The 24,145-nt window shown below is 41.4% G+C and overlaps 1 protein-coding gene across 2 annotated transcripts in view; it reads right to left on the bottom strand.

The window, feature by feature from the left end:
- Positions 1–24,145, bottom strand: part of LOC116852000 (poly(rC)-binding protein 3) — a 158,769-nt gene that overhangs the window by 88,773 nt on the left and 45,851 nt on the right. The gene's annotated exons all lie outside the window — the stretch shown is intronic.

The following is a 24,145-nucleotide window of genomic DNA, read 5'->3' as shown; positions in this document are numbered from 1 at the left end:
GCACCATCGAAAACTACCTGTGAAGATTGGTTTAAACGCTTCAGAAGTGGCGATTTCGACACTAAGGACAAGGAGCGCTCCGGAAGACCAAAAACAATTGAGGATCTGCCGATCTGCAAGCGTTATTGGATGAAGATGATACGCAAACACAAGATCAACTTGCGGAGGCATTAAACATGACTCGCCAAGATATTTTCAAACGTTTACATGCCATGGGAAAAATTCAAAAGGAAGGAAAATGGGTTGACTGAGAGACAAATGGAAAATCGAAGAGCCACTTCCGAAATTTTGCTTTTGCGGCATGAAAGAAAGAGTTTCCTGCATCGAATTGTTACTGGCGATGAGAAGTGGATATATTTCGAGAATCCCAAACGCAAAAAATCGTGGCTTTCACCTGGCGAAGCATCAACATCGATGGCACGGCCAAATCGCTTCGGACAGAAGACAATGCTCTACGTTTGGTGGGACCAGAAAGGAATCGTGTACTATGAGCTGCTGAAACCGGGCGAAACTGTCAATGGGCATCGCTACCGACAACAACTGATCAATTTGAACCATGCATTGCTCGAAAAACGGCCAGAATGGGACACGAGACACGAACGAGTGATATTGCAGCACGACAACGCTCCGTGCCATCGCACTTCCATCGTCCAGGACACCATCAAAACGCTGAAGTGGGATCTGCTACCGCGCCCGCCGTATTCACCAGACCTGGCCCCTTCCGATTATCACTTGTTCCGGTCGATGGCGCATGGCTTGGCTGGGCTACACTTGGCCAATTTCGAAGAAGTGCAAAATTGGTTGGATGAATGGTTTCGGTCCAAAGACGTGTCGTTTTATCGTCGCGGTATTCATGTATTGCCAGAGAGATGGCAAAAATGTGTAGCTAGCGAGGGACGATACTTTGAATAAACCATTTTTTGTATTTCTCTTAAAATTTTCCATTTTTTATTGATAAAAAAAACCCGGAAACTTAGTTGCGCACCTAGTATATACAGACTGCACTGACAAAATTCTCTCGGTTATCAGAAAAAAGTACGTTTACTATTTGATGTCGTTAAAGAAACAGATCGAATAGTTACTGTTGTTAGTTACTAAATCATTTCTCATCATTTGTTAACGAAATAGATCTTCTCGATCTGCTCTATCGAGCAGGTTGAAAAAAAATATATATATTCTTTTTCTTTATATATCTATGGTTTACAGTTCATGATAGATGATAGATGATAGAGGGCATCATAGATCAATTATTTATACGTACATGTATAAATATATACTGATAGATTATTTTACTCAGAGTGCACTACGAGAAGATGAATCTACTATAAGATTTTTCGTTTAAGCTATTGATTAATATAGGTTATAAGAGAACGTTTTTTCTTTAGTCCTCTGGTGAGCAAACTGAAGTCTATACAAGAAGATGAATGTTGTTTTTTCTCATAAAAACATTGCAATTGCAAAAGCTAAAGGTCTTACAATCAATCAATTGCGCGTTTTTCTTGATATTATCGTTATGCAATAACTAGATTTTTTTTATAAAATATGGCGGTGTTTTCTTCACCCTCAAAGTAATCTCCTAAATGGGGAAAGAAAATCTCAACGACCACGTGTCGTCGTGCAGGATTGTGAATTAAGAAAACGCGTTTCCTCGGAGGACATTTAGATTCCCGGTCGCGTAAGCCGTACTCGGAGAAGTACGGCAGCAGCTGAATGCACAGGTTCGCCGTAAACTTCGAGGACCCGTGACTGCAGAGAGCGGTACGCCCTAAATCGTGTTCTTTGTATCGCGGCCGGGAGAATAATGTTCACGACCTCTCTCCTCGACCCCTTGACCGCTTCTCAGTCTCTCTTTCTCTCATTGTGCCCGACAACGGCTGTCACGAGGCTCACGGCGCGAAAGGAGAGGTACGCCCCCCTAGTTAGAAGTCCCGATAAACCCTATTTCATCCATCAGCAGGGTGTGCAGATCGAGTGGGAGGCCGATAAAGGGCCATTTCTCCAAATCCTCTAATGGTGAGAAAAGGTTACGAGCGGCGGAAATGAAAATCTCGTACAGCACAGTATCGACTAGTTCCACCCCGCTGTTGTCCCTCTCCATCCCTGCCGTTCCAACTCCCCGAACTCCGTTGCCACCAACCCCCTAACACGGGGAACGTCGACAACGTGTTGGGTCGCGATGAACGCGACTGAACGCTCGTGTGCACGTACGCTCCACGTATACGCAAACACGCCCCTTACATCGCGCAGTCGGCTTGGAGCGGCTCGGCCTCGGGCTAAGAACGACATAGATAAGAGCGAGCAACTGGCGGGGTCGCCGAGGGGGAGGGACGGGGAGGGGGGTGAAGTTGTTGACGCGAGTGGGCGGGGAGGAACTGCCAGGGTGTTTTACTTTCCGCCTTGGGTCTTAGGTGGTAGTTTATTTCGCAGTTCGCTCCCCCCTTAGACCCACCACTGTCGACCAGGTACAACCACCGCTTGGCTGAACTTACTCCCTTTCAATCGTGGACGCTTTGCAGCTTTCGTCGCGCCGTGCTGCTGTCGCGTTCTCTCTTCCCAGGCTCCTTCTTAATTCTTAAACGTGGCTTCGTTCCCCTCCCCCCGCTAGGTAGTCGCGGCAGCCATTGGCCGAACCACGAGTTCAACTGCCGCATTATTTTGTGTAGCGCGGGTAACGTTATCGTTGCTCGCTAATTAATTGAATGCGACGCACCGCAACAACCGGAACTAGCGATGAAGCTCTCCAAAAGCCTACTATTATTTTACATATAATTACGCGCGCTGGGATTGCGGCCGCAAAATCACTTTGGCGTCTATGGGGTGAAGGCAAGGGGGAGGAGCTGGTAAATCCAATATGATCGAATACCGACGATTGATATGACCCGTATTTGCAAAAGTAGAGTTAATGCAGTCACCGACAAGCATTCTCTCGCACCGAAGGGTAAGAAATGCCCACTTGGATCGTAATTGTCCTACCATGTTAATCATGAAATATCATTATTTTAGCAATAAAGAGGATTATATAGAGGTAGAGTGCGAAATTGCTGCATGTTGAAAACTGTACTGCAATCACCGATATTTATAACAGCAACATTATTGATTCTGAACTGGATAGAATTTCCGTGTAGAGGGGAGACCGAGTCTAGATGGCTCCAGGGGTATTGCTATTTTTTTTAGTATTTTTTTTAGTATTTATTTTATTTATTTAAAGAAACAGTGAATATAAAATCGCGAAATGCTACTTTTAGAACATAGATACTTTTCCCTAAGTTTCATTAAAACAGGAATAACATTACAGTTAAACAATAGAACAAACTGATGGAACGAGATAGCCACGTTGCTGCATGTTTAGATTATTACAAAACAAAATATACGATTAACAGGGTTGTAGCGGGCATTAACACGTAGAAAAAGGCATGTTTATCATGTTTGTATAGTCAAGTACAACAATTAGTCGTCAGAAAAGTTGTGAAATATGTTCGAAATTCTGAAATGTGACATCTAGTCCCGGTCTCCTCTATTCCGAGTATTATTTCGTTTCGTTTCGCAAAACTATCCTCCATTACGAATGGCGCAACGTATCGTTAAAATAAAACGAGAAATCAATCGGAAAACTGTAAGCTTAATTATTCCGTTTCATCCTGAGTAGCTCATTCTTATTTCGTCGGGCGAGCGTTTCAAAAGGCGACCTACTTCCGCGCGATCCTTTCAAATGCGACCCGCGGCGCAACCCCCGACCGACGATTCGCGTCTGTGCGAATCGGAGGATCGAGATCCATATTTTTCCGTCGCTTCTCGCGCCACGGTACTCTCCTCTGCACGCTCGGTATGCCGGCATTTACATGCTTAGCCGGACGGCCATTGTGCGGCGAGCAGCCACGTTCGCGTAGGCTAATTAGTCCACGCTCCAATTACTAAGAATTAAATCCGATGCACCGCCACTAGAACTAATAATGAAGCTCCCCAAAAGCCTACTAAATTAACGTCATCTGTGACAGCTGGATACTTTCGCGCGACATGAACAATTGAGCGTAGCTAATTATACCAATTATACGAACCACGTAAGATTCAAACATCGGGAAAAAATCCGATGCGATGATCCCTTTGCGTTCGATAGAAGTACCGATCATTTATTGAAATATGAAGCGATTTGTTTTAATAACTAACAAGTAAACCTACCCACAAGGTACACTCCGATTTCTTTTTAATTTGGCACAAATGTAAAAGTACAAAAAATATTTAGGTCATATTTTTTCATTTTGGCTCACTTTGAGTTTCACGGGCAATTTATAACTTTAATGTTCTCACTCCAATCATCAAGTGCAACAAGAATGCATAAGAAATTAAACTGACATTTCTCTTTTTCAGCCTGATATTTTCTAATTGAATACAAGATATTAGGCGTTTTTGGTTTGCTGATTATGAATATGAAGTCAAATGTGTAAAATTATTTCTATAAATAATAAAATGTTTAAATAAAACATGTAAAAAGTTGAAAAAAATTATTTATACCAATAATTTCTTGGTTTGGCCGAGCCATTTTTCACTAATTTAGTACAAGTTTGAAATATTTCGGTTAGAATCTCGGCTGAAGAAATTTAAAATGGTTCGTATCTCAGCTATGCCGATTTTGTTAAAATTTTAATTAAAATTGCTGGATTTGTCTCTTTCTCTCTCGATTTAGCCGCGATTCGAACCATTTTTAACTAATTTAGCACAGATTTAAAATATTTTGGTTGGAATCTCGGCTAAGAAAATTTAGAACGGTTCGTGTCTCTATGCCGATTTTGTTAAAATTATTTAACTATATCTTATATTCAATTTTATTTCTTATGCATTTTTGTTGTACTTGTTGATGATAGGAGTGAGATCATTAAAAAGCTATGAACTGTCCGTGAAACTCAAAGTGGGCCAAAATGAAAAAATATAACCTAAATATTTTTTGTACTTCTACATTTGTGCCAAATTAGAAAGAAATCGGAGTGTATCTTTTGGGTAGGTTTACTTGTAAGATAACATCAATAAAAATGGGTTTGGTCTATGAATACTTCCATGTAAAATCTCTTCAATGCACATTAACAAATCTGCTTAGTTACAACATTTAATTTTGCGCATCAAGCTATAGATTTACTGAATCAACCAAATCATTTTTTTCCTGTAAGACTGACTAATTATCTCTATGCGATTATAAGTCACAAATATTATTTTCTCGGTGCTCTTTTGCGCGTTGAAAAAACATCAAAAAGGAAACGCTCCTCGTATGTTGAGCTTTCGTAGAAGTAAATAGATAGTCTTATTCCTCATTTAATTTCCGCGAGATTGCGCACGAGGGGTTGTACGTTCGAGGGACGAAGATTTAATGAGGAACGGCGATGCGGAATGGGCTGTGCGCGCGTCTCGTGCGCGGTTCAATCGCTTGATACATTTCCAGTTTTCGATTTTCGATGTGCCAATAATGGCGTCCCCGTCGTCTCCCTTTCAGCCCATTCCACCGCGGCTTCGATTCGCTCTAACTAATCCGTGGATGTACCGGCTCGCGCTTCGCCGGCGACTGTATGACCGGCGAAAATTGAAATCCGATAAAAAGCCCTGCCATAGGTAGCCGTAATCATGGCGCGCACGTACGGGAAGCGTCCCGCAACAATACGGACGCTTTTTAATCGAAACTTTAATTACTGTCGCTATCGAGTGCCGCGCAGATCAATTATTCGGATAAATTAAACGCCAGGTAGCTTACGCGGAAGAGCCCATGGCGAGCATTTCAATGATCTCGCAGCAAGATTTTCGATGTCTTGCGAACGCACGCGCGCGAGAAACTTCTTAAATAGAAATTTTAAACAGACCTTGGAAAGTGTCCTAAACAGTTTTTTCCTACTTTTGTCTGGGCACTGCAAGCCCACTTAGAACTAAAAATAACAGATCTATTTTGGGGCATGCCTACACAGAGAGAACGATTTGGTTAAATCAAATAAACACTTCTTTAAAATAGTCCAAACGAATTTTTTGATTGATCGAACAGAATTTTGTTTGACGCAACAAAAATATTTATTTGCGGCTTAGTTCCAAAGAAATATTTTTGTTGTGTCAACCAAATAATTTGTTTGGACTATTCCAAAGAAACGTTTATTTGATTCAACAAATCGTTCTCTCTTGTAGTGGCTCTTTCTAGAGCCTTTACAGACTTGGAGTACACCCCGATTATTTTCTGTCCAGATTACTATTCGAATTATTTCGAATTATTTCGAATTTATCCGCATAGAAAGCCTCTTAAATGTAACTTAATTGGCAGATAAATCGCCTCTAAAATGCTGAAAGTGAAGTACCTGCAAACGTGAGACAAGTAGATCAACGGATCTTCGTCTCACAAAAGAGAATTTGACGAACCGCCAACGCCCAATGCTCGAAAATTTTATTGTCTTCAACGTCGTATTGTCAAACACTGACTGAAACGTTAAGTGGCATCGGCTCTTCGCGATTTCAGGTCGAGGACAATAAGCACACGTTTGCGCTCTCGGTGACAAACATCCGTCGGTACCACGTCGCGCTATTAATAAATAATTAACCAGGATCTATGTGTGCGCGTGAGCTACAGCACAGAGGGAGGAAGAGAGAGGGGGGAGAGGGTTTGGAGTGGACGTCGGCCCGCTATCTGTCAGCCTGCAGGCAACGCCGAGCAAATAAAGCCGACCAACGTGTGCGCGAATTTATTAGAAGAGAGAGAGAGAGAGAGAGAGAAGCCGCGGTTGCGAACTCACTCGCGAAGAAATGCATATCGATTTTCTCGAAATTATCAATTATTCAGTTCCGTTGCATGAATAAAATTGCTTTTAACCTCCGCGATCTCTCTCTGATATGCTAATTTCCAGCCGAAAAGAATGTCGAGCGCGGACAATGCAGAACGATGGGGTTTCATTGAGGAAAAATCTCTGCTCATCCCTTCTGCCGTCGTCGATGGCCACACATCCGCCTCGTTTTAGCTCTTTCGCCCGAAACTCGAAAACTCGCGCTCGAATTTAGTCGCGCTTTCTCACGATGTTTTTTGAAACATTGCTCATTTGCCAATCTTCATATTGGACTCTGAGTATCATCCTGCCAAGCAAAACTCCGTAAAAATTCACGCGTCACTGAGACAAAGGGGCGAACGACAAAGGGAGGACGTTAGATGTGGCGCCTAACAAAAATGCCCTCGAAAGCGCAACCAGCTCCGAGCGCTGCTCTGCAAAATCCCGTCTGTCGAAAGATTCATAGCCGAGAAGTTGTTCGATAGCCGGCCTCCAGACGACACTCGGAGATCCGAGAGATCTGCGAAGGCGTCTGAAAGATTTCCGTGGAAGCCTCAAATATTTAAGGCGTCATTTAGGCGGCTTTTAGAGAGATCTCGTCGCCTCGGCGGGGATTTGCGTAGGGACTCGCGTCAGGACGTCGCTCATAAATACCGTGGTGCGTGCAATCGAGAGGAAAAACCACCTCCAAGATCGATATACATATGCACACGCGAGACCCTCAGTCAGCACTAGCAGCAGCAGCAGCAGCAGCAGCAGCGTTTGTGCAGACTCGCGCAATTTCGAGGACTCACAAATTCCAGGCCAAGATTATCCGGCGAGGCGACACTTGAGGAGGAGGTTCGGCCCTTTTCGACGACGGAGGAGAGAATACCACTCCCGCCTTCGGCTAGGCGAGACAGGGTGAGGAGGGAGGCAGGGCGGCAAGCCTGGAGGGCGGTTAGCAGCTGGATTTATACGGCGGCATTAATATGCAGCGTCGGGAATTTCAATGGGGCAATCATACGAGCAAGAGAGACGGAGAGTCGGAAGAGAGGAGTAAAGGGGGGAAAGTCAGAGAGGGACAAGGGCGAGAGGTAGCATCTCGGCAGCCCGCCGAACTCGTCGATGATCAATACTTTTGTCTACTTCCATGCGCCCGCTAATAGGATTGAATCGCGCCTACTACGATGCACTTGCACGCGCGTTTCACGTGCCAAATCAGACGGCGATTCAGCGCGGAAAAAGCGTTCACGGATTGCGCCTTCCGTAATTACGAACCGGTAAATCACTTATCGACTCGCGTCGGATCCCCGACGGGGGCGGCAAGAAAATTGCGTCTCGTTACGAGAAACAACGGGCGCCACGCGATAAACCAACTCTGCATACGTCATTCGACTCAGAACTTGATAAAACAGTAGGCACAAGAAAACAGGCACAAGAATGAAATACTGGGGCAAACCTAACTATTCTATGAGCAACAGCTCTGATTATTAATCAGTTAAATAATTTTTGTCCCCTTTCTGTTTCCGTTCAATGAGTACAGATTTTGCGCATCTCTCGTACGCAGTAACTGCATAAAAGCGTTGAATATCTTGATTAAGATTCCAAATTTTAATCTTCAGTTTTACCCTTCAGTTAACTAGACAAAAGTCAAAATAACTTTCTCGAAGTCAAAATAACCGTAACTTTCTCGACTTTGCAAAAAATATCTACCAGGGTTTCTATAAAGGATAACTTCCTAAGATTGTGAAGACTAATACAAGCCTGTTTCTCAAAATCATCGTCTTCTCCTTTCCAACAATCGAATGTTCAATAAAACTTCCATTTTCGTTACATAAAGACCCGCGACTAGCAAAAGGTCGAACGAAACACAGCGAGAGATCTTGGGAGAAGAAGGCCGAGGGAGAATTATCACGTCATCTTGATGTATCACGATTTCACGAAGTGGACGAATTCCAAATCGTTCAGAATGTCAGACTTCCTCATGCCGTGCTTATTTCACGCCCGCGATTTCTGTCCATTTTGTTCGCGCACGCAACCGCGAGATATACCGTGGATAATTACGGAGCTAAAACGCGCAATCGTGCTGACGCTGACGCGCGCGCGTCCAGCGCGGCAACCGGCTATTTTCGCGCTGAGACTCGCGCTCCAAATTACGTATCGATTGCGCGACAGGTCATGTCGTGTCATCGTGTGGCCGCTGCTATGAAGGTTCGCGCGACGCCCGAACGGAGGCTGCGAAATCAGCGACTGTGTGGCAGCCGCTTCTGCTGCACAGGACAGAGAGGCCCGCACACTCTGCGGCCTACCGAACAAACCCACGTTGGATCACGCGAAACACGACGGCAAGTGTGCGATACGCGTCTACGATACCTTCCCCGATCAGAGGATCGAAGGTGGAGGGTGACTTCGGACTACACGCAAGGTCGAATGAGAACACCCGCGCGACATAATAGCTTGCTCAGGGGACCACTCGCGGTCAGTAATCGGATCTCGACGGATATAGATATCCGGTGGTGTGGCGCGACACTCATGAGGGGGTTCGCGATCCTTGACCCATCTCTTTCCGCCGACTGTTATCCGTCTCATTGAAGATCAGATTTGTCTTCGAGTTATCTGACTTTATGGTTTCATAGAACCCTTTTCTGGCTCACCCCCTATCCAAGTTGGATTTGACTAGAGTCCCTGTAAGGTGGAGTCTGACCACACGACTAGTTTTGGGAAAACATGGCGGCCGTACTCGAATAAAAATGTATCTAGTAGAGCAGATTTCAAGACTAGTAGCTAGATAGTAATGACTAGATAAGTTTTCAGTCACCAGTTCGTGACTGGCTAAATATTCCTGCTCAGTCTTTTGAATGTCAGGACTATCTAGTGACTATACCAATTACATAGATAGTAGCTAGATGAAAAAGATTACACAGTGACGAGATAGAAAATCATCGGTAAATCCTGAATAGAAATTGGATATCAGAACTGTCTAGTAACTGTACCAATTATAGTTACAAGTTATTTTTTTGTATCCAACTACTAGATAATTTTTCTGGTACAGCCACTAGTAGAATTGAGCATTACATTTCTAGCTAGTAACGATGTAAGATCCAACTTTTCTGTGTCATTACTAGACAATAACTAGATTCAATTTTTGCTCGGGTATATACAGGGTGTCTCACACTCTCCTCCGGGCATTTTGTGGGGACGTAGAACAGGTTGAGGTGAACATAAAAGTCCTATACCGTTTTGCGATATTCGCAATAACTATCGAGATATTAATTGTAGAAAACTTGTAATTGATCATGCAGAATATGGTAAGTGAGTTATAGTAGCGACGACTGCCGTCGTGCACTTATACTTTAGGTCAAATTGAACAAAAAAGTCCTCTACCATTTTCCAAATAATCACAAAGATTTTTAATTATTAATTAAAGAAGATTATTGCACGATTTTGCGTGATAATGCACTCATCTTCTTTAACTAGAATTAAAAATATGATTATTTGCAAAATGGTAGAGGACTTTTTTGTTCAATTTAACCTAAAATATAAGTACACGACGGCAGTCGTCATTATTATAACTCATTTAACATATCCTGCATAATCATTCACAAATTTTTTAAATTAATATCTCGATAATTATTGCGAATATCGCAAAACGATATAGGACTTTTATGTTCATCTCAACCTGTTCTACGTCCCCACAAAATGCCCGGAGGAGAGTGTGAGATATCCTGTATATGTACGCAGCTGGTGTTTATCGCGTTACGAGATGTGTCAATTTGACTATAAATTGTTAATAAAAGTAAAATTATTCTGTATATGATTTCAAAAGTAAAATAAAAAAGTTAATTCAATTAAGAATTATAAAATTATATTATAAAAAAAGTCGTTTATTATACAAATTGTCATCATAACCTCGTATTATTCTTATATAACAGTATCTGAAAAAGCAATTTTTTATACAATTTTTAATAAATTTAATGCAATACGAAATATAAATTTTCAGATTTCAAAATGCCAATGTGTTGTGTTACAAAAACTATTATCAGAAAAGTTTTTCACTGTATTCGCTTCCTACAGATAATAATGTCTTAAGTTTACAATCAAAATTATGTTTTTATTTACTCATTTCACAGTTTAATAAAAAAAGACTACTAATTGTTTATAATTTTCTTATTTTACTTTTTAAATTATCTCGCTTCCTATGACAATTTCTATTGATTCTGCCATGTTTTTCTAAACTTTGTTTCGATCAATAAGGAGGAACACGCACGTGGCTAGATTCTATCTTACAGGGACTCTAGATTTAACATATGACTCCGTCATCTGTTCTGATATTGAAGAGAATCGAGAATTGAACGAAATGTTTATCACTCTCACTGTATAACGTAGATTTACTGCATTGTTATGCGTGATTAACCGCAATTTGGCAGCAATTATATGGGAATGACAACTATACGAATCTTGTATGTGGAATTGATTTTGTAGTTATTGTTATTTTGTTGTAACTTACAACTAAAGTTGAATGCTTACAAAAACTGTTCCTCCTCTAGGACTGATAATTTTTCAGTTCGTTTAACGATATCAGCGACGACGTTGGTCGGACTACCCTTTGGGTGAGATCTGGTCGCTGGCTTTCCTTCGCGAAATAAATGAATGAGTTTTGTCCACTAGTTGCGCCGCACCCTTTGAAACGTTAACGCAATTTCCAACGCGATTTATTATCTATTAACGACAACCGGCGCGTTATAATGATTTGGTCGCGCGCGCTGATTGGAAAGCTGGGTTTAACAGGCGAGCGGAATCACCGATGCTATTACGCGTTTACCTACACCACTGCCGGCGCGTCGATTAGAAACTCTAATTGCGCGTCAACTCCTAGCGAGCGAGTTGTTTTCGTTCGCGCGTCGCTCTGGAATTAACGCTCGTCGATTTACGAGTCACGGGGCGAGCATAAAGTCGCGAACGTCACGACTCGATTTGACATATTTACCAAAGATTGAAAAACGTTTCATTTCCTAAGCAAAATTTAAACCCATTTTCCTAATTCAAATTTTGTGCATCTTTCATGCGAAAGTGACTGCAGAAAAAACACTATATTTCGCTTAGGATTTCAAGTAATTTTTTTTCTTTTTATTTACTAAACAAAACAAACATAATTGTCCAGTAACTGTCTAAAAACTGCATTAAATTTCTACCAGGGATATATACAGAAAAAAAGAACATATTTTGAAAATATCTTCATTTTCTTACTGAATCCGGTATCAGAACAAGATGGCCATGTTGCGAATAAAGGCAAAAGAAGACTACCTTAATCACACTCGTATAGTCAAGCACAACGATTAGTTCTCTGAGAAGTACCAACTTCAAAATTCTGAAATATGGGATACTCAGCCCCAATTTCTTCTAAGCAGACTGAGCGATGAAATCGCCCGACGAACTGAGGAAGCGAGGAGCGATTATGGCGCAATGCCGAGCGACGCTGAGTTTGCGACCTAATAGCTTCTTCGGGAATCGCTTCAGGTATGCGCGAAATAAATGGGCTCGGATTAATCGCGGTGAATCGGGAGCATTATTCGCCGGCGCGTATAATGCTCTGTCGCAGTCGAACCGACGACACGTCGCGCTCGCGGACTCGATTCCGCCGTGTCCCCGATATCCGCTTCGATTTCGAATCCATCTTCTCGCTCGCGCGGCAAGTTTGCCGCGCCAGCGAAACCCGCATCCCGCCGAACTCGCCGGGATTCCCTGCCGTTAACTACGGCGCGCGTGAATTGAAATCAACCCGCCCGTACAGAAGAATGCGTTTTATTGGCCGCACCTGCCGGACTGTATTTCCGTCGGGATGCGCGCGGCGGGATGAATTCAGGAAATGCACTTCCGAGCCACCGATACCGCGCTCTCTCCGCCGTGTTCCTGTGTTCTAATAGCCGTCTGAATTTTTAATCAACCCTTTGAGACGCATCCTTTGACATTCTACGTTTAAAGCGGAGCCGACGAGCTATCGATTCCGAGAGTACACCTCAAATCGTGTTCTCTATTATCGAAATGAGGCGAGTGACAACCACGGAGTGATCCTAAATTCAAATTAAAAAATCAATAATGCGTTCGCATGCAAGAGCACGTGACGTACAATGCGCTGCTTAAATTGCACTCAAAAGTACAGTCAACCACCGAGTCACTCGAATTTGAAAGACTCTTCACTCAGACAGAGTGAATCGTCGAGTGAATATTTTTACACGAAATTGAAGAGTGAATCTGGTACGTTGAATGCACTTTTATGTGCCTAAGACAAAACGTTTTCCAAGTTGGAAAACGCAAGAAAGGAAAAATTAATTGATTGTCATCATTAGTTGAAGTCACACTCCTAATAATTCAATCGTAGACAAACGTTCCAGGAGATGACAGATCGATTTCTCGTCCCAGCAGATTGTTCGTCGGATTCGGTGCATTCAATCATGGTCGATTCCGCGCTCTTTCGCACAGTAGCGCGACTAACGCAACGTGGCGCGGCGCGCGACATTAATTAAAGCTCGTTACGGAATGAGTCGTTAGCAACTCCGCCAAGTTGTCGAGGCCGCTCGTTTTCAGCAATATTATACGGCAGCGCGACGAGGGAACGCTACAAACGCGACAATACGACGAAAGTGTGTTTGCGTTCGCGCTTGTTAGTCCAGCGCACTTAAAATTCGCGAAAAACGCGAAACGCGAAAATTCATCTCCTGTTCTTCGCGCGGTCGAAAATTGGAAGCGCTTTTTGCAACAGAAAAAAAGAAAGGGGAAAAGAATAGTCACGCCGATCGGTGTCGATAATTAAAACGTATCGAGCTCCCTGGGCTCCGCCAGTCGGCTTTGTCGTTTTTATTCGACGTATTTCGTCTTTATCTTCTGCAATTAACGCGATAAAAACAGTAAATAGAGGGAGACGAAGTGACATCTGCCATTCCGACGATTCATTAGAAGTTTAATGCAATTGATTAATACCTCCTCCGCTCACGGCGGTCTATTTTGTCGAACGACATTTATTCATTACTCGTTGAAACATTCACGCCGGAAAACAACTCCGCTGCACTCCGTATTCCGTCGGGAATACTTTCTTTAGTTTTTTAGATAGGGCAGACCAAGTCTAGATGGCCCCAGGGATGTGCTTATTCATGTGCTTTCTTTCGTATTTATCTTGAGAGGAACAGTGAATATACAAAATCGCCAAATGGTCCTTTCAGATACTTTTCTCTGAGTTTCAGTCAAATCGGGATAATATTACGATTATAAAAAACAACTGGTTTAGTTTCGAGCCTCTCGAAATTTTGTGTTAATACTCTCCACGAATGAATGAATGAAAGTTAAACGGCGTGTTACTAGCTAGGATGAAATTTCTTACGCGATACAGTGTTTCGGATAGTAAAAGCAATTTTCACTCTATATTTTTACAAGTCGGCCTTTTTGAACATTATTAACCCTGCAATAGGAATAATCTTAAATGTCCCGTTCGGGACATGAAATGCGCGTAACCGACAACGACTTCAATAACATTCGTCCGTTCCACCGCGCTCAAAGGACACCGGATGTTCATCAGATCGAAAGGCTTTCACCGAGATTCCATCCCATCAATAAAATGGCCAATCGTCCGAGTAGTATCGTACGTCCGCTGACAGACGTTGAGCAGACCGAAATATTATAGTCTCGTCAAGAACGATTGTCGACTCCGGAATTCAACCTTCCACCTTCTCTCTTTCTAGAAATACAACATCCACGTTTCTAAGAGACGAATCAACCGCATGGAAATGTTTCAATTTATTAACGTTCTAATTGTCACGCTGCGTTAGATGATTTATGAGGACTCAATAACAAATTTTCTACACCTTGAACCACCATAACTTTGTTAAAGATCAATATTTTTGAACACATTTTTTTCCAGAGAAAAGTCGCAGTTATAAGATAGTAACGAATCGAGAAGTGCAATCGGATTTGCGTGCTTTTGAAAAGACTCTTTACGAACATTACTGCGCGACTGAATATTTATTCGCGAGTCTCGCAGACCTAACATTGTGTGCGTGTGGAGAATTAGACATAAACTCCGACTACGACACGATTGAAACGCGAATGTAAAATTGTCAAAAGCAAACATTCTCTAATCGGTACTTCTACGGCAGAGAGACGTATTTGAGCGTGCTCGGAAGGCGGGAGAACGCATAATCCCGTCGCGAGCGCGGAGAAGCTAATTGTCGCGGTAAATATTTGAATTCGCAGATTGAAAATTTTAATTAAAGGCCGACGCGGCGGCGACGGCGGCACCGGTTGAATTCATTGGCAATTAGTAATTAGCGATATCTCGTCGCACGCGCGATAGGTTCGCGAGATCGCTCCGACACGGACGACGAAAATCATCCCACATTGACGCGCACAGAGAGACGCGTGAGTTCGTTAAACGGAGAGAATTTTAACGCTACACGCCACCAGTCGTGTTAGGCAGCGCGCGCGCGTATCACTTGATGGCTGCATTAAATTTTGCAGGGAGATTCGCGCGAAATTATTATTACTCGATTTATCGCGGCGCGAGATGGTTTCATCGCGCCATCGTTATAATGCATCGCCCATTTATAGTCCGCTGCAGGAGGTCACTCGAGCAGTCCGACGGTGCATATGTCAGTGTATATAAACACACGATACTTTATTACACGCTGAAACTGCGCGCGAATTAGGACCAGAGTTCGTGAAATTAAGGGAACCGGAACACATTACCGGAATCCGATTTGAAAAGTGCGGAGCTCGACCCAAAATTGCGCGAATTTCTTTACAAGGAAGAAAGAAGGCGAAGAGGGGCAATCGCTGAATTATTGCGCCATGAAATAACACGAGATATTATTGCGACGCACTCGGGGCGAAATGGCGCGACAGTTTCATCCCTCGCGTTAATTTATGCTCGTCTCGCTGAGACCGAGATTAAAATCTTGTCCCTCCGAGAAAAAGAAAGAAACCTGAGAGAGAGAAAAAGAGAGAGAGAGAGAGAGAGAGAGAAAAAAGAGGAAGAGGAGGAAGGGAGAGAAGGAGAGAATTATTTATCGCGTTAATATTCGTGTAATAATATCTGCGAATTTCCGGTTGAATCGCGACGAAGAATTCTCATTAGATCCTACCGAGCAGTGTCAGATTATAGAAGGCTCAAGCAAGTCGTATCGGATTATATGAAATTATATTAACGTTACGCGGGATTAATTTATACGCGCTCGCAAACCGTTGCTGTATAATGCCGCGCTCCGTGCCGTTGTACACGAAACACTCTCACCCTTTCAATTTGCTCCCCTCCGAGGACTCTTGACTTCCGCGCATTAGGAAAGAAATGTTTTTGATATTTGCCGCTTTACATAATCACATAGTGAAAGGAACATAATAGAGAGAATTATTTCTATGTTAAGCGCACGGAGGTTTTTTTAATTAGATTAATCAATCTCTGGTAAAATTTGAACGAATCAGAAAATTCCGGTTGATATTACATAATTCTGTTAAACTTTGTTAGCCTTGTTAGCTTTGTTAGCTCGGACAGAATTTTAGTAACTTCAGTCGCAATTCTTGGTACGTTTATATTTTACCAGAAATTTGCTTAATCCAATTTTCTTCCCGTGTGTGTTTGTGAAAATAGCCTTACACACATGGCTACACAGAAAGTGTTATAATTTCTCTTTTTCATCTAAATTATTGTCATTTTTACTGTATGTTTCTAGTGCAGGAATAGAGATTGCTAGTAAGATTTATCTTGCTAAGGGATGAAATAAATGTCACTAGAAATACAACAATTTTTTTAATAACATTTCAGTCGCTAAAATATAAATTTCCCGGAAGCGAGACAGAAAGAGAGTAGTCGATTATATTTGTCATATTCGAGTTGCAAGATACTCTTTTAAATTGGAATAGATAAAGGAAGTATTGCTATTAGCTTACTTGAACCTCCGGTAGACGAGTTAGCAACTCGATAAAAAAACGCGTAAATCCGATTCATCGTGTGTACTTCGTAATTATACGTGTTACGCGTGTCGCGCAATTAAAATCGCTTTAATTGAAACTATCGTGGAGTTGCCCGCGTCCTACATGAGTTACCATCGGATTAGACGGGCAAAGGAGAGACAGAAAAAGAGAGAGAAAGAGGAGAGAGAGGGAGAGAGAAATCTTAGCTGGTAATGCAATTTTTTAAATCGCTGTCGGCGGAACGCGGCGAATGTGAGGGCGGACGATTAAAATTTATGGTATAATTACGCGAGGGATGTCATTAAGCGGAACATGGAAAAATGCAATCACGCGAGAGACCTGCGCCCGCGCTCGTGTACACAATCTACCTTACTTCGCGCCTTGTTAATTACCGGCTGCGAGCACGAAGCTGGACTCTTTTGATCGCGCCTTATTAAATTAATGCCGGCGTGTACCTGCGACGGCAAAATGGAGTTTACGACGACGGGAAGGATATTGATTGCGATGTTGCTTCGCAGCATCCCCTTTGGCGCCGATTATACAAAACACGAGAGTTTTGCTGCAAATTCTGCGCAATCCAAAGACGAATGTCTAATAAGAAGATTATCACCGAATGAAGCGAAAGTTTAAATCAAAAATATAAATAGACTGTCAAATCAATTTTATGGTATTGATTGGAGAGAGTTTTTCAGTGTTAAATTCGTAGAAGTAAACATTTTCCGTGGACAACGAATAAAATCCTGCCTCGACAATTTTGTCAAAACTATTTCTATTTAATAAAAAAACTCATGTGAAAAATATCAATGGACTTGTTACATAGAAAGAATATTACATAGTTTTTTTAATATAAATTTTCTCTTAATTTACTATATTTTTACAATAAAAAAAATATCTAAAAAATAAAAAGTATTTAATAAATAAATAATAAATTTTGTTAGAAACAAATTTTTTTTAATACACGTTTCACTGTCCCTGAATATAATATAATATACTCATATGAATAATACATATTGAAATGAAAAGATCATTAATTATTGCAGAATGTCAATCTGATTGCAAAAATCTAATTTTGACTATAAAATTTATCCGTGTAGAGAAGACCTTTCACGGCATATACAAATATATATATATATATATATATATATATATATATATATATATATATATATATATATATATATATATATATATATATATATATATATATATATATATATATATATATATATATATATATATATATATATATATATATATATATATATATATATATATATATATATATATATATATATATATATATATATATATATATATATATATATATATATATATATATATATATATCATGTTTAAAACTACAAAGTTAGAAAGATGTCATTACACGTGTAATGGAAGTGGAAGCGAGAGCGGAAGTCATATCCGTGATTGCGCCGGTCTCAATCGCGTCGTCTTTCTCGCCTGTTCCTCTCCCGATCGTTTCTCGTTACATCGGAGACTTTGTCGCGAAAGTTTCAGAATTTCCGGGAAAGACGAGCCACGTCGAAATCCAGATCGAACTTAACGTGCGCGCGCCAAGATCGATGCGTCGCGTCGTGTCGCGTCGCACCCTGTCATGGGGGAGAGAAAACTTGTCTGTCTCATCTTTCTCGATCTTCCACGATCGACTTTGTCTTGAGGACCCTTCGAATACTGCCGTCGCCGCACGAGAATTACCTTTGCTCTCGAGTCGCTCGTTCATCTTCGTCCTGACGGAAACGAAATTCGCCGGAAAGCAGAAAAATTCGCGAACCCGTCGACGAGCCACCCTCCGCGAGTAATTATGATCTCGATGTAACCGGAACTGTGCTAAAGTACACGATGCTTCGCAACCTACATTATACAAGGTGTCTAAGTAAACTGAGATAAAAATGTTTGGTATTTGTAACCATAAAAGAACTATACTCTCTTAAAATGAATCAGTGAATAGTCAATGATATCAGTTATAAGTATAGCACTGAGCAGTTTCAGTGCTACACTTATAGCTGCAAGTCAGTGTATATTTACTGCTTTCAGTGATGTTCCACTGATTCACTTTAAGAGAGCAGTAACACAGAGAAATCATCACTATAACAAGGTATCGCAGAACAACCTTCGAAGCTCTCGTGGATTAAGATGAACATAAGTCCTGTACCATTTTGCAACATTCGCAATAATTATCGAGATATTAATTGAAGAAGATTTGTGGAAAATATTGGAAAAATTCGGCCTAATTCTGAGTCGTTGTTTGCACAGCGAAAGTTCTAGCAGAGTCATTATCCGCCGTAATCTGCCAACTTTCAACGTTACATATTTTTCTAATCAAGGAGGAAGTTTCTCAACTTCCCGTTGGAGGTACTAAAAAACCCGTTACGTGATTTAAAGCAGAACTTCACGAAGGAAGGACTAATCCCTAACCGATCTGATGAGTTAAATAAGTGAAGCGATGATCAAGATAGACGGACGGTTGTTACGGTAATAGGACGCGCGCGTGCGTTCTCGTTCGGGCATTAAAAGGATTTGGTAATTACATAGCTGCGGTGTTACGGCTTCATCCAATAAGAGTGAAGCCTCCACGGTACGAGCCTGTAAACATGGCGCGCCGTCGAAGCCCACTCTCGCAGACAACGCTCGCCAGGCTAGTGAGCGGAAAGTAGGCCCCGATGTGAAACACTTGCTTTCATCGGGCGTCTTAAGTAACTCACAGCATCTGTGTTCCCCTGACCCTTCCTAAACTCTACCGTGACCTCCCTCGAAAATCTTCCTGTCTCCCTAAGAGGTCCCTTGCCATCACCACCGCGATATATCCGGTCGCGTTTTGCGATGCACAGAGAACGTAGATTGGAGATAGAGCGCCGAGGAGGCGATGGGGAACTTTCTTCCGATATCCACTTTGCGCAATCGCGTGCGACGTTCGAGCAGGTTTTGCGAAAATGATTTTTCCGCTTCTCGAAACGCAAAGAGACAATTCGGCGGATGAATTGAATCATCGGGGGGCTTTGCGTGCACGCGGATTTGGAATGCATTCGTGCATTTGGAAAAAGTCTTCGAGACGCTGAGACAACTAAAGTTGGCACCCTTTATACGTGTTCCTTGAGACTGGCGCAGTATTTTTTATTTCAATTCCTAATTTCTTTTCTAAACCACAAGTGAAAAATTACTACAATATTAAAAGAAAGACTAATGTATACTATGCATAATTTCAGAATTATTATAATTATTATATTACTTTGTTTTCAAAATACAGCGCTGGAAAGCGCATAATTTATAGTTATATATATATATATATATATATATATATATATATGTATATACACAAGAAAAAACAGCGATTGCATTGACAAAATCGACGGTCACCGACCATCAAAGAAACATTGAATCAATTCAACAAAATACAATGTTAATATAACAATACTTAATTGAAATCAACGCATTTTATTGTTGCATTGACATTGTATTTTGTCGAACTGATTCAATGTTTCTTTGATGGCCTATTTTGTCAATCCAACCGCTTTTCTTCTCAATGTATATACAAGGTGTCCCGTCACTACCGCATTATCTTTTAAGGGCGAATTCCTGAAGTAATTTGAATAAGAAAAGTCTAATACAAAAATGGCGACGCTATAATACTTTTCAAATTATAAACAATTAAAGTTGACCAATTATACTGGCTAAAGTACGCGCGCTCAGGTACGGTACAACACGCAATGATACAGGTGTATGCACATGTCGTCCCTTTTCCAAATATTGATACGGAAGTTCTATACAACAATATATGTAATATTAATTTGCCTTTTCTATCATTTAAATAAATATATCGCGAATAATAACAATCTCGTAAAAATGTTATGAATAAAATATCACACAATACATTTGTGAGAATCAGTAAGCTGTCACACATTTGACGTTTCTTCCAGGGATTTACAACTAATTTAATATTTTATACAAATCCTCACTTATGTGCATGCATCTGTATCATTGTGTGTTGTACCGTACCTGAGCGTACGTATTTTAGTCAATATAATTAGTCAACTTTAATCGTTTATAATTTAAAAAGTATTATAGCCACGACATTTTTGCATGAAGATTTGTTTCTTTAAATTACCTCAGGAATCCATCCTTAAGAGATAATGCGGTAGTGGCGGGACATCCTGTATATACGTTCATGTACGTGCATGTTTAAATACTTATATATGTTATGTAAAATACAGGAACGATTTCTGCACGAATACAAAATCTCTGCCCACCCCTTTCTTCCCGACGGTAACGCCGAGGCTCGGCCTGGAAACGTAGTCTCTATGTACACCCGCCGAGCAGCAGCAGGCCGCGGCGGGAATCTTTCGCCGCTTATGTGTACCGATAGTCATGGCGCCTGATTCAATATTCGATATCCGATTTTGATTATATTGATTCAATCTCGACGCGGCGATGCGCCTGCGATTCGTCGCGCATAGACAGCCGCGCGCGCTCTCTCTCCTTATATTAATATTACTCCTTCCGTCTCTGTTTCTCTTTTCAGCACGAGATTACGCTTCGATTTCGAGCTCGCCGTGACGAACGCGCGAAAATGGCGCACTGATTAAATCAACGTTATTCCGAGAGCTGGGAATGATGTCGAGCGGCAAGATCCTTGCAATAATTAAAATTTATTTCCAATATTTCCCTCCCCCCTATTCCAAGATGATGTAACGGCTGAGTCCTGGACGAAGTGATAAAAGAGACTTCGACGCGACCTCGCTTCGTAAAAGTCACTTGATTCATAATTACATACAACATAATTATCGATAAAGATAAGTGCCTGACATATGAAAATTGTTAAGTTACAAAATTGATGCAGCATATTAAAACGTCACGGAAAAAATAACATCAGTTGTATACTAATTTTACATTAAAATAATAATAAAAAAATTGATAACATAAGAGGAAATTTTAACATTTGTACTGCAAGATTTTTCGTAATTTAGCTCGGCACTCTCTCTCGCGAGAGATAGAGAGAAAGAGAGAAAGAGAGAGTCAATTAATTCATCGCTTCGCCATTTGCCCCGCGATAATTTTGCTCGAACCCGAGTTCCGTTTTGAAAAGACCGATCATTTGCCGGATAGGCGGTGCAATCAGTGACGCACACACGATGAACCAATTACATTATGGCGCGTCGCTGGTCGAACTTCGCCGCTAGTCCGTAACCTGCCTAACTCATGAGCTCGACCGGCCGTTAATTGCGAGACAATAATTGAGTTTGAAGACGCGGCACACCGGAGGTCTTTCGCGTCAACCCTAATTTTCCTTGAGCGCTCGTCACGCCGACCTTCAGCCGACCTCTTAACGCGCGTGTGCATTAAAAAGCTTCGATGTATATGTACTTTAAAATATCCTCTTCTATAGCTCTCGTTATTTTATAAAACATCAAAAAGTAAACTCTACGTAAATTCTAAACTCTAAATATGAATAAATTTTATCCAGCACATTTTGTTCACAACTTGCGTAAAAATAATCCGAATTCAATGCTTTTCTCTTTTCAATGCTTTTTTTCAATATTTTTTTCCGGGGTTATAATGTAACAGCGTTGGCTTTTCAGAGGACCTCTGACCTGTAATTGTAAATGTTCGACTTCGAGGGGAAATAAATAACGAAAATTTTTTGGCGCAGAGCGACGCAGGGCGGCGATGTTAAGTAGAGCTTAATTGCACGAGGATAATTGCAATTCCGTCGTATTTAAAGAGACTGCAATGTCCACGTGGATAAGAAGTTCGATGTTTAATTTTAACTTTCGCAGAACTTTCCAGCAGGAAGTTTATTGAGAGGGTGCATATAACCGACGAGTGTCTCCGGAGATCCGAATAGGCTGATGACAATTTCCGCGCTTGCCGATTTAGTTCCACCGGCCATAATTCTCGTTATCGCGGCGCAGCCGTGTTATTTATCTATAGCGGATAATCTAATTAATTTTAACGCAAAATACGTAGCCTACTGTTTGATCTGCAATTATATCTTTAATTTCATTAACAGAGCTAACAATCAATTCCTTCACTACTAGAAACCTAGTAAAATTGACAAGGATTTATGTGAAAGGAAAACTATAATATTATCTCCGTGTAGAATCTTTTACTCGTGTCTGACTGTCTTCGTAATTATATGTGTGAATTTAACATTTTTATCGAATAAGGTAAACGTCCCAGCGATCGAACATACATGTCTCAATGATTAACATATTAGTTTTGTATTTTCTTTATTAAAATACTTTTCAATATACAAAACAATAAATGAAAAGAAATATTTAGTTACTTTGTGATTTTGTTTCATTTATTGATAAGCATCTTAACAAACACAAATATATTATTAATAATTCAATTAACGGTACACGTTCAATCACTAGGACATTTACCTTAATTGTTTATTTGCGAATAAGACGATAACTCACGAGAATCGCGCGAAAAATGCCCGGTCGTTTTCGGCACGCTAAAACGTAACTGATCGGGATGCCGCCTTACTCCATCGCTCTCTTATTATTAATTAATGCGACATGCGTTTCGTTCAGCGCCGACAGGATCGGTGTCCCGTCGCGGAATCCATCACTCCGGTAAGCTGCTCATTTCGCCCGAGTAAATTGACTACGTGCACGAAATATCCTATTCCGCGGTTACCGAATGCCTGGCGAGGCGGACGAAAGGCGGCAAGATTAACGCATCTGGGAGCAGAACGAGCGGCAAACGCGAGGGCAGCCCGCGCCATCGTTCTTGGGCGAATACACCGGAGAATCCTCGAAGATGGCCAACGCGGCGACGAGGATAAATGCGGCGCGCCGTCGGCAAGATTTACGACGGAAAATTGAATACCGCCCGAGTGTGTTGGCAGTCCGTGTATTTTTCTGGAGGAACGCGGACGGGCGAGCGAGCTGCGAGGAGGAGATGGCCAGTTTCGGCCACCTAATCTCGGAGCATGATACCTAGCGGCCTCTTCCAGGTTTCAGATAGCCGGGATAAACGAAAAAGAGATAAAAATAATCGGCCGTATGAGAATGGACATATAGAGATAAAATTCGCAGAGCGCACGGCATTTTTCTCACTTGTCGCCGTCTTTGCGACTGTTCGCGGATTTGATTAAGTTCTATCGATTCGATTTTGCTTCGTCGAATTCCAATCTTGACCACGTCGAGAGATTTCTAATTATGACCACATATAGAAATAATTACTGTAAATTATGGTTACGAAAATCTCTTTCTTTTAATTGAATTCTACTATAATGTTAGTGATAATAAAAAGCTTGCATGCATTTTACTACTATCATTTTACAAAGAACATAGGAGCCAAAGATAACTATAATTTTTTAGTTAGCCCAACCATTTCTTTCTCTCAATACATTAGAATTAAACGCTATCTCTCTCTCTCTCTCTCTCTCTCTCTCTCTCTCT

The sequence above is a fragment of the Odontomachus brunneus genome, unplaced genomic scaffold (genome assembly GCF_010583005.1).
Source record: "Odontomachus brunneus isolate Ranch 3 - 2012 unplaced genomic scaffold, Obru_v1 Obru_scaffold_199, whole genome shotgun sequence".
NCBI classification, from domain to species: domain Eukaryota; kingdom Metazoa; phylum Arthropoda; class Insecta; order Hymenoptera; family Formicidae; genus Odontomachus; species Odontomachus brunneus.
Note: the sequence above shows the minus strand (reverse complement) of the source record. Positions and strands in the feature narration are given on the sequence as shown.